At 42.2% G+C, this 12,883-nt stretch overlaps 1 protein-coding gene and 1 long non-coding RNA gene across 12 annotated transcripts in view; both read left to right on the top strand.

Annotated features, from left to right (window-relative positions):
- LOC127595759 (membrane-associated guanylate kinase, WW and PDZ domain-containing protein 1-like) overlaps positions 1-12,883 on the top strand; it is a 97,003-nt gene that overhangs the window by 61,725 nt on the left and 22,395 nt on the right. The gene's annotated exons all lie outside the window — the stretch shown is intronic.
- Positions 3-7,870, top strand: LOC127595790 (uncharacterized). The gene is made up of 2 exons (XR_007961329.1): positions 3-806; positions 1,674-7,870. It is a non-coding gene; the product is annotated as an uncharacterized LOC127595790 (long non-coding RNA).

Here is a 12,883-nt window from a genome sequence, read left to right on the forward strand (position 1 = left end):
GTAAAGCCTCATGGTATCACATTATTGCTAGACACCAAACACTTGTTTATCCCAGGGAACATGTCCCCGACCCACCCATGTGGTGAACATCTGCAATAGAGAGAGAGAGAGAGAGCACAAAAAACCTATAATAATCAAATCACCCGCACGCTTTATAAAACACAGTTGAACTTATCAAAGCACACTTTTTAAACACACAGAACGGAAATTAGCAGAGTTGTCACATGCTTTTGTAACACACATGATGCAGCAACAACTCACAGGCACACAGTTTATTCTCTCTGCCCTATAGGTAAAATTATGATCACGTGGGTTTAGTTGGGGGACCTTTCTGTCTCGTCTTCTTGCTCTTCATTACAATGCATGTCATTCGGTAGATCGCAGAGCTGCCCGGCCTGTTGCAGAACAAAGTGGCACAACGCTGGAGGCACCCAAATCTAAATTCTAACTCGCATATAGACTCTAAAAACCCATTCTAAGACATCACTTCAAAATGTGCGACATTGGTGATGTAGTAGTGGTGGGGTTCACTGTATTCTGAAATGAAATCATGTGTGACGAAGCACATTTCAAGCGTTTTATCTGGTGAGGAGCGGACAGGGTGGTTCGGATGAAAAAACTGTGTGAGTGAGTGAGAAAGCAGAAAAAGAATAAGTGTGTGGCGTGTAAGCAGAGGTGGTGAGGAGGCGAATGTGGATGAAGTGGGAGATTGGCTCTGGGCATACAACGGAAAAAGCGCATGAAGGCGTAGAAAGTCATTGTGAACGCAGATGCTCTTGAACTGAACCCCAAAGACTGTCAGTGATGTGTGCTTCATTGTGTTGTTTATAATATATATATATATATATATTAGAGCTGTCAAACGATTAAAATATTTAATCTAATTAAAAATGCAACTGTCATAATTAACTCAAATGAACTAAAAAATTAATCGTGATTAGTCACACATTTTTTATCGTTTGTGAATTTCCTTTTACATTTTTGTCCTATTTTTTCCCCCATTTTAATGCTCTCATCAACATGGAATCATGAATCAGTTTTCTATGTGCCAAATGCAAATATTAACTGAAATAACAATTTCGATTTTCAATTTTACATGAACATTTTTCACTTGGAGCAGTTGTTCACACATAATCTCTCACACAATATTACTGTCCATCAATAACGGTGAAAAAAAATATTGTCACACAACAGCTGCTTTAACAGCTTTTTTAATAAAATCAAAACAGAGCAATATAACATTATAAAGTGCACATCTAAGGTACACTAGTACTCAGCCTATAGTGGATTTAAACCATGGTTGCATACTTCATTTTTCTGAAGTTTGCTTTCAACACAGCAGTCTTTTTCTGTATGTTTGTTGAAGAATAATGAGACACCGGACACCAGTGTTCATTATGTGCCGCTGTATTGGAAACGGCCGTACAACAAGCACACGCACTTCCCCCGTGCTGCAGGGGCAAACCATTCTGAAAGGGGGGGGGGTTCACTCCCCCTAACACAGTCAGGCTATGTTGATTGTGTTGGTCCTTCTTGCGCGGAAGTCTCTCTACGGTTTTGTGTAGACCTCATATCGAATGACTACACTTGGTTCGATGACAACACTGGAGACATTTTACTTTCGCTAGGTCGCTACCGCTGTAGCGCACTGTCACTGTGAGACGAACACAGAGAAGCTCCACCCGCTCTATTTATATGGACACAGAACGCTGTAACCTTCCACACAAAATAGTTCCAAACAAGTAACAATCGCGTCAGTGGCATACATCGTATAACTGAATGATACAGAGAGAGAGAGAGAAGCACAGATAACTTTGGTCTTGTCAGTGGAGCAATATGGCAACTTTTTAAAAGTAAACTTTCCATTCATAAACTCTTTAAGTATCCGTTTTCGGTGTCTCGCGCTGCCATGGCTGGCAAAACGGACATGGGCGTGGACTTCTGCAGCTCGCTTGTTGTTTTGTTTCAGGTGTATTTATAGAGCAACGTAACATCCGCTTGTGACGTGTGCCGCGTTAATCTCGCGAGAAAAAAATTTAATTTGAATTTTTAAAATTCATTAAATTAATGCCAATAAAAACGCGCTAAACTGACAGCTCTCTCTCTCTCTCTCTCTCTCTCTCTCTCTCTCTCTCTCTCTCTCTCTCTCTCTCTCTCTCTCTCTATATATATATATATATAAATATATAATATGTGTGTGTGTGTGTGTGTGTGTGTGTGTGTGTGCGAACGCTCCGGTGAGAGTTGGAGAGCCCTGTTTGAAGGAGCCAACAGCACCACATCATCTGCAAAAAGCAGGGATGCAATACTGTGGCCACCAAAACGGACCCTCTCAACGCTTCGACTGCGCCTAGAAATTCTGTCCAAAAAGGTTATGAACAGAATCGGCGACAAAGGGCAGCCTTGGCGGAGTCCTACCCGCCATACTATATATATATAGATATATATATGTATATATACAATACAATACAATACATGCTGATTTATACAGCACTTTCACAACAGTGGGAGCTGTAACAAAGCGCTTAACAAAACAGTAACATAAAGTAAAATAATAAACACAACACATAACATAAAACCTCGGATATATATTTATATATATATACACACACAGACATACACACGACTCTACGCATGCTTTAGAAATGGACAGCTTTATAAATGTAATGCTGTATTCACCCAAAACAACATTGTCTGTACATTCAGTGTAAAATGTTTCATTCATCTTTGTCAAAAAGTGCTTAATTTTTCCACGGTTGGGCATTTATTTGAGTAATTTTTTATTAGTGTACTGTAAGAAATTGGCTGGCAAGCAGTTCAGTGTGTGTGTCTCGTAAGGAAAAAGCAGATTCGAAAATGGATGGATGGACGGATACTTTCAGAGCATTCTAAAGCATTCAGGACTAGCTCCCTGAAGTCACATGTAGAAAATGCCATTGGTTTTTTTTGTGTCTCTATCTCAATTAAATATGAAATCCAGAATAGGTTTCCCAGTGGTAACGTAATCACTGGACACACAGAGTCCATCCTTAATGTTCAGTCCCCATCGTTAAACATCATAACCTGGATCCCAATTACTGGTAGGTTTGGTGTAAGCACCCCACATTAATTATGCCCTCTGATGAGTTGAACTTGTGTGCTGCTGCTGCAATAACAGATCTACATTGTGTTAAATGTCAGCATCATTACAGACCAGCATGTCCTGATGTGTGTGTGTCTGTGTGTGTGTTGCCTGATATGACCAAAAAAAAATAAACGAATGGAGGTGCACAGAAAGGATGGAGAGTGACTCTGTCACCGATGCAGCCTACAGGCCATCTTTCTTCAGTTTGACACTGCAGTGTCATTACTGCATTTCCAGATGAGTGGCAGACTGATGAGAGACAGGAGTGTGCAAAAAAGTGTGTTCCAAATATTGATAAACAAAGCTATTCATGGTCAAATAAAAAATGGATTTGTACGCAGTTGTGTCTTCAGATCCAAATGAGCAGACTCAGGAGATTTTTGGCTCAAGCTGTTAGTTTTTTTGTTTGTTTTTTGTTTTACTTTGACTTGTGAACAAGAATTTGAGATATGAGCTTTGTTGGCGGTGAACACTCTCATTTCAACTCATTTCACAACAAGCAAGAGTTTGGCAAACTGAACAATTCTTCCAAAAGCAGTATAGCAAACTAAGCATGAAACAAAGAGGCTGAAACATTGTGTGTTTTAAACCACTTCATAACTTTTTACCGAAAATGCGCTCGCTTAATGCCAACCCATAATGGCAAGCACTGGAGACAGGCTGCATCTATAAGATAAGATAAGATAAGATAAGATAAGATAAGATAAGATATCCTTTATTATAGCTCAGGACCAACCAATTTTTCTGTGTTGTAAAGTGAAAAAGAAAACCGAATGGACATATTAAAGTGGCAAAGTCAAACTGTCAAACGTTCTGCATGTGATTTATATCTTTATTGTAAATGTTAAGGGACACAAACTTAAATATTTTCTCGTATCTCCATTTGTGCAATGATGTTGAAACTAAAGTTGTGCGTGTGGAGAGACAATATAACAACATTCACAATCACAGGCATCTGTTCTTTATCCTCTGCACAGAAAAATCACTTACAGTGGTTGAGAAATTCTTCATTAGTGTCTGCATCACATGTATTACACTGACCCCCCCCCACCCCCCCCCATTGGCATTTTAATGTGGTTTTTGTGAGTTGTTTTTTTTTGTGGATCGGCAAAGCCAAAATGCAATTTAAAAAAAATGCACACAAAGTACATTTTTATTTATTAAATTGTAATGGACATTTGCCCCAATCAAAACATTTATGCTATTCTCGGTTGTAGATGCGAGAAATATGATTAGTAGCTAGCGCATGGCATCAGGGAAAGGTGCTAAGAAGGGTGAGGTTAGGCCGATAAGAGGTGAAATAAATACGAAGGGCGAGCATCAAGTTTCAGGAGAGAGGCGGTGAGGAGGGTGTGAGAGTGGCTTGAACAAATCTAAAAGCTTTCTAAGCATATATAAATGAGCTGAGGAACAAAGCTGATTTCAGCTAAAGGAGGTTATCAATATTTTTATCAATCTGCTTGAAGCCCACTGACGAAGTAAAATCAGCAACAGAAAAAAAACAGAACAATACAAATGTGGCATTTTATGATGCCAGTAGCTCATGGTCTTAAACAGGTGCAATTGCATATGGGGTTAATAATTGAAAATGATTTCAAAAAAGAAAAAAATATAGTTTGAAGAACTGGTTAAAATATGACAAGTGGCTTCATAAATACAATAATACAATAGTGGTAAGCGGGATGGGTCATTTACAACTTATATTAAACTAGCTGGTTCGCCGTCCTCCGGGCGGCTCATCAGCTAGTTCCTGCGGAAGGCTGGTAAGGTGGGCCTTCGGCCCACAAAAAGTGTTGTTTCTTGGTTCAACTTTTTGTTCATCTTCATTGCTTATCGCGAAAATAAAGAGATGTTTAGCTCTACTAAATAACTAACAATTTCATTGCAATGCTTGTGGGTAGACAACATTTTTTCGCAAAGATGCCCGCGCGATCGTAGTGAGCCACTGCCTGAGCGGCGCAGTGGCGGCGCGCAGTGGCGGCGCGCAGCGGCGCGGTGAAGTAGGTACGTTTTGAAAAGGGACAGACGGAAGGACACACCGCGTGCGGGACGACGCGCAATATATATATAGATATTAGCCGCTACGGCATTAATTACTCACCCATACATTGTGAATTAAAAAATGAAAATGTTCAGGAGCATGTGCATGGATGGAAGGACAGAGCTGTGAAGCTGATGTCTAAATAAAAGTTTGACCAAGCGTGCATTTGCTGAATGATGTCATAAAGACCATGTGTGAACTCAACCTTGACTGTCTTAATCAGGTACGCACTGTATGGATGTTATCATTTTTAAGAACATGGGGAAAAAAATACCTTACCTACTTATACACAATAACAAACTTGAAAGCTGTGCTCTGGGGTTCAACCCATATAAATGACAATCATAAACAACAACAACAACATCTGTTGTTTTCGCATACCAGTTCCTCCCCTGAAAAAGGAGGCCAGGCAGCAAAGAGTCCTCCATCTTGTCTTCCCGCTCCAGTTGCCATGACAATGGTGCACAGTGCGCCTGTCCCCTGGGAGACACGAAAAAAAAAGAAGAGAAAATTAGACGACTCGGAGAAGCGGGAAAACGACGTGCGGGAGGAGTGAAATACGGTGACGGATGTAGGGGGACAAGATGATCAAATGTCGAGAGAAAGCGAGAGGGCAGCAACTTCAACGGAACAAGGACAAATGTTAGCAGATTTGTCTCAACAAAAGAGAACACGACTCATGACGAAAACCTGCAAGTAGGACCGGTGTATACATAGGCTGTGCAGAGAGACAGTAATGCCACTTCTTCTGAACCGCTCGCTGCTTCACCTTGAAAGAAGTGAGCTCCTACAGAATGAGGAATGGTGGCCACCTTAACTCACTCGACCCAACGCTTACACAAATAGCACTTTGCATATTTTATTCGACATGCTATTTTTTTTTCGGCTTGACTCCACGCCTTTGTTGTACGGTGAGATGAGACACAAACGGCAATGAGAAGGTGTGGTTGCATATGCAGCATATTTGCTTCTGACTCTATTCCTGCAATGATTTTGTGATTTTGCTGCTGGAGTCCTCCTTGACAACCACCTTCAATTTATTCACTGGATTCTCCTTGTCATTTGAATAATGATGAACACACTTTTAAACCTCTGTGTTGGAAGGTTGCCTTGGCTCTAAGCATTGTTCATAGTTCAAGTTGTTCATAGTATTTATGAAGTCAGTTATTTAGAAAACAGATATCAGTACGTGCAACTCAACAATAAAAAAACGAATCAACTGAAAATCACTCACGGAGTACCTCAGGGGTCAGTGCTTGGTCCAAAACTATTCATCTTATATATAAATGATATCTGCAAGGTCTCAAAACTATTTAAATATGTCCTATTTGCTGATGACACAACTTTCTACTGTTCTGGAATAAATCTGAAACAGCTCCTGACAACCGTAGAAAACGAATTAAACAAATTAAAAAACTGGTTCGACAGAAATAAATTGTCACTTAACCTGAAAAAATCAAAGTCAATTGTTTTTGGCACAAGACCAATCAAACACCAAGCTAAAATTATGGTAAACTCAATTGAAATAGAAAGAGCGTATGAAACCAAGTTTCTCGGATTAGTAATAGACTCAAAACTATGTTGGAAACCACATATCGGTAACGTAAAAAGAAAAATAGCCAAGACCGTAGGGATCCTCTACAAAACCAAGGAAGTGCTAAATAAGAGATCCTTGTACACATTATACACTTCATTATTATTACCATACATGACCTACTGTGTGGAAATATGGGGAAATGCCTGCAAACCAAACACACTCCCTATTCTCAAACTACAAAAAAAAGCAATTCGAATTATTAATAGATCAAAATATACGGAACCCACAAATCCACTATTTATCAAATTAAATACGATGAAATTTTATGACCTGGTTGACTTTAAAATCGCCCAATTAATGTACAAAGCACACAATAACCTTCTCTGCCAAAACATTCAGAAATTTTTTGAAATTCGAGAAAGCAACTATGAATTAAGAGGTACCAACTTATTCAAAAAACTCAAAACAAGAACAAACATCAAGCAAAGAAGTGTATCTAGCAAAGGTGTTAATCTGTGGAATAATCTCGAAACGGACCTAAAAATGAGTAAATCGCTTGCTGAGTTCAAAAACAAATTCAAAAAAATAGTACAAACAACCTACACCAATCAGAGTTAAAATGATAAATTCTAAACATTAAATATAATGATAAATCAGAACTAAGTTGATAAATAGAGAAAGGTATTGCAATATCCATTATGAATACAAGAGAAAATTGACACAAGAGTGCCAGGGTGAGGATGTATATAATCCCGATACAAACCAAAAGTTGTGAAAATATCACGGTTAAGGGTAAAGTATGAGCCTTAATGGAGACTTCTTCTTACTTTTTCTTTTCTGATTGATATAAAAATGATTTAGTACATATAAACACATAATGGGGTAGGACTAGATAAGTTTTTTTACTTCATCCTACTCCCTTGAACATAATAACTGTGTTGAATGAAGACTGATTTCTTTCTTTTACTTTTTTATCTACCTTATTTTCTGTCAAATTATTACTGTATATGTTTTATGTTCAATAAACAAACAAACCAACCAACCAATCATTATTCGGAAAGTGCATAAAGAAAATGCTGGAAGCCCGCGGAAGAGAAATGGGCGTTAAAATCCCGTAAAAAATGGTAATAATCCGAAACATGAAAAAAAATTGAAAAAGAGAAATAAATGCGTGAATACGTGGGTGTCGAACTGCGAATATGCAGGGGTCAATTATAGTTAGTTAGTTAGTAACCAATCAGCACGAGATGGCAGGCATCTTGAAATTGCACTTGCACTGGGTTTTACACTGCTCTACGATAAGCGGCTTGGATAATGGTTGGATCGATATATTGCGACCTGAGTAGGATATGCAATTGGAAGGATATGCACGCTCAACTTAGTACCTTAAAAAAACATATACAGTATATATATATCAAGTCAAGTCAAGTCAAGTCAACAGTATTTATAGAGCACTTTCAAACAGCCATCGGTGCATACAAAGTGCTGTACATGGAGCGATTTAACATATACAATAAACAGTAAGACGAATCAGTAATAAGTAATAAGTAATAAGGCGGTAGAAAGCACCAAGCAGTAAAATCAAGAGCAAATCTAAGTCATGCTGAGTCAAACGCCAAAGAATACAAGTGAGTTTTGAGGAGGGCTTTAAAGATGGGCAGCGAGGAGGCTTGCCGAATGTTCAGTGGGAGGTTATTCCAGAGAGATGGACCAGCAACAGAAAAGGCGCGATCCCCTCTGAGCCTCAGTTTAGTTCTTGGTACGTCTAGCAAAGACTGGTCCACAGACCTGAGGCGCCGGGCAGGGGTGTAGGGGTGTATGAGCTCAGAGAGGTAAGGTGGCGCGAGATTATTCAGAGATTTGAAAACAAAGAGGAGGATCTTAAAAATAAGGACTGGCTGACTCCAAAGTACAGGGCGTTGCAGTAATCGAGCCGGGATGTGACAAAGGCATGAATTACTGTCTCAAAGTGTTCATGTGAGAGGAAAGGTTTTATTTATTTATATTTATTTATATATATTTATTTTATATATATATATATATATATATATATATATATATATAATAGCGGCTGGATAGTTGGTAAGGCATCGGTTTGGCATACGGGAGACGGTGGTTCGAATCCCGCTTGGGGCAAAAATGAGCACATAACACCATCCAGTGTGGGTCCTTGGGCAAGATCCTTCACGCTAATGCCTACCTCATACAATGATGAGAGACAATAAAACGAATGACATGCCGGCTCAGACGTCGCCCGGCCAAACAAGGTCTGCGTCAGGTGCTGGGGAACCAGAGCACCTTGATGAAAAATGGGCTACTGGAACAAAGCGGAGATGGGCGAGAGGCGATAACATGGCTCTGTTGGAATGCTACTACTCAAGCAACCCTAGTCAGAGGGGTTACATGCAGAGAATGTGGGCTAAATGGTTACTTCGAAACCCACAGTCACGGTTGACCACGAAACAACTAGTAGCTCAGTGTTCCAACATCCACAAACGGCAACTGCTGTCACAACTTGAGATTGATGAGGTACAACGCAGGTTCCATGGCGAAGGGCCCCAGGCTGCCAGATCAGAGGAGGTCATACAAGAGATTGGGAGGCAAGCCCCAATGAATGCAGATGATGAGATTGGGTGGCCAGCCCCAATGAATGAAATGCTGAGCGAGGCAGCAACTGACCTGAAAGCTAAGATCATGGCGAGAATGGAAGCTGGGCAACCTAGAAACCGATTACAACGGCTATGTGAAGTACCATCTGAAAGTCTCATAGAAAGTGTGAATGCAGCACTGAGGGCGATCCCTACCGTAACGATCACAGAAACCAATGAGCTGATATACGCTTCAGCATCAGTGATCCTGGAGACTCTGGGCTATAAGAGCAACCATGGAAGCCATGAGATACGTTACCCACCATGGAAAAGACGGTTGGAGGCTAAGATCAAGGCGGCCCGGAAATATGTGAGTCAATTGACGGAGGCCCAGAGAGGTGTGATGAAAAGGCCGATATCAGAGAAGTACATCCAGATGACCATACCTGAAGCACTAGAAACTGCCAAACAAAGGCTCCAAGCCTTGTCCAGTCGCCTAAAGCGGTACACGAAAGAGAATGAGGCCAGACGAATAAACAGGCAACACAACCTGCGAAAGTGTACGCTCAGTGGCAGGGTCCTAACAACAGAGCTGACCCACCAAGACTGGAAACTGAAAGGTACTGGAAAGGCATATGGGAGAAGGAGGTTGCACATAACAGCAGTGCACAATGGCTGGTGACCATGAGAGAGGAGCACAGCAACCTCCCTGAACAGAACCCAGTTACCATAACAGTGGCAGACATACAGGAAAGAGTCTCAGATATGAAGAACTGGACAGCACCAGGCCCGGACATGGTCCACACCTACTGGCTAAAGAAACTCACAGCACTCCATGAGCGCCTAGCAGTACAAATGAACCAGCTGCTGAGGGATGGGACTCACCCAGAATGGCTAACCGAAGGGCGAACGATCCTGATCATGAAGGATCCCTCGAAGGGTGCAGCCCCGTCCAACTATCGGCCAATAACCTGTCTCTCCACAACATGGAAGCTCATGTCAGGCATCATTGCGGCTAAGATAAGTGGACACATGGATCAATACATGAGCGAAGCACAGAAGGGCATTGGTAGAGATACTAGAGGAGCCAAACATCAACTCCTGGTTGACAGAACAGTCGCACAAGACTGCAGGTCCCGACGTACCAACCTGTGCACAGCTTGGATTGATTACAAGAAATGACTCGATGCCACATACATGGATCACTGAATGCTTGGAGTTGTATAAGGTGAACAGGACCCTAAGAGCCTTCGTTGCGAACTCGATGAGGATGTGGAAAACCACACTTGAAGCCAATGGCAAGCCACTTACCCAAGTGTCCATCAAATGTGGCATATACCAAGGTGATGCACTCTCCCCACTGCTGTTCTGCATAGGACTGAACCCCCTAAGCCAAGTAATCACCAAGACAGGCTATGGATACCGCCTCAGAAATGGAGCTACAATCAGTCACCTCCTCTACATGGATGACATAAAGCTGTATGCTAAGAGCGAAAGGGACATAGATTCCCTGATCCACACAACCAGGATCTACAGCAGCGACATCGGGATGTCATTCGGGCTTGAGAAATGTAGTCGGATGGTGACTCAGAGAGGAAAGGTAGTCCGCACTGAAGGGGTCTCACTCCCTGAAGGAACAATAGCAGACATTGAGGACAGCTACAAGTACCTTGGTATACCACAAGCCAATGGCAACCTCGAACTGGCAACAAGGAAAGCGGCTACGGCCAAATACCTCCAGCGAGTGAGGCAAGTCCTAAGAAGCCAGCTCAATGGCAAGAATAAGACCCGGGCAATAAACAGCTATGCCCTGTCAGTGATCAGATACCCTACAGGAATAATAAGGTGGCCAAAGGAAGAGATTCAGACCACGGACGTTAAGACCCGAAAGCTCCTTACCATGCATGGAGGGTTCCATCCCAAATCCAGCACCCTATTGAGTGTGAGAGCCACTGTCCAGGATTAAACATCCAAGCTCTATGAATACATCAAGGAGAAGGCTCCAACAGATTCCGTACTCAGAGAATGTCTCAGACAATGGGGAACAGAAGATGAGGCGCTGGAAGAGGGACCATCATGGGAGGACAAGCACCTACACGGGATGTACCACCGGACCATAACTGAAGTGGCCGATCTCAAGAAGTCCCATCAGTGGCTAGAGAGGGCTGGCCTGACGGATAGCACAGAGGCACTCATCCTGGCTGCTCACGAGCAGGCCCTGAGCACCAGAGCCATTGAGGCCCAGATGTACCACACCAGAAAAGACCCAAGGTGTAAGTTGTGCAAAGAGGCACCTGAGACGATCCAACACATAACTGCAGGGTGTAAGATGCTGATAGGGAAAGCCTACATGGAACGCCATAACCAGGTGGCTGGCATAGTCTACCGAAACATCTGTGCGGAGTATGGACTGGAAACCCCAAGGTCAAAATGGGAAACACCTCCGAAGGTGGTGGAGAATGACAGAGCGAAGATCCTGTGGGACTTCCAGATCCAGACTGACAAGATGGTAATGGTGAACCAACCAGATATCGTGATCATAGATAAAGGGCAGAGGAAAGCCGTTGTAGTGGATGTAGCGGTCCCAAGTGATGGAAACATCAGGAAGAAGGAACATGAGAAACTCGAGAAATACCAAGGGCTCAGAGAGGAGCTGGAGAGAGCCTGGAAGGTAAAGGTGACAGTCGTGCCTGTAGTGGTCGGAGCACTCGGGGCAGTGACCCCCAAACTAGATGAGCGGTTGCAACAGATCCCGGGAACAACATCAGATATCTCAGTCCAGAAATGTGCAGTGCTGGGAACAGCAAGGATACTGCGCAGAACCCTCAAGCTTCCTGGCCTCTGGTAGAGGACCCGAGCTGAATGAGGGATGGACACCACCCGAGGGGGGGTGAGACGAGGGATTTATATATACATACATACATATATATATATATATATATTCATTCATTCATTCATCCTCCATACCGCTTGATCCTCACTAGGGTCGCGGGGGGTGCTGGAGCCTATCCCAGCTGTCTCCGGGCAGTAGGCGGGGGACACCCTGAATTGGTTGCCAGCCAATCGCAGGGCACACAGAGACGAACAACCATCCGCGCTCACACTCACACCTAGGGACAATTCAGAGTGTTCAATCAGCCTGCCATGCATATTTTTGGAATGTGGGAGGAAACCGGAGTACCCGGAGAAAACCCACGCAGGCCCGGGGAGAACATGCAAACTCCACACAGGGAGGCCGGAGCTGGATTCGAACCCGGTACCTCTGCACTGTGAAGCCGACGTGCTAACCACTGGACTACCGGGCCGCCTTATATATATATATATATATATATATATATATATATATATATATATATATATATATTTTATTTTTATTTTTTTAATTAAGAGAGCTGTTTTTATGTGAGGGAAAAATGTACAAAATGAGTTCTGTGTGGTTGTTTTTTTTTTGACTGTTCATTATTTCAAAAACCCACTAATAATTTCTACAATATGTAAAAAAAATGTTACATCACATCAATGTAATTTTTTCAATTTAACTGTTGGTGAAGTAATGGCTAATTATATCATAGGGTGCCCTATGGGAGGCCGCC

This window comes from Hippocampus zosterae, chromosome 2, assembly GCF_025434085.1.
Source record: "Hippocampus zosterae strain Florida chromosome 2, ASM2543408v3, whole genome shotgun sequence".
Lineage (NCBI taxonomy): Eukaryota > Metazoa > Chordata > Actinopteri > Syngnathiformes > Syngnathidae > Hippocampus > Hippocampus zosterae.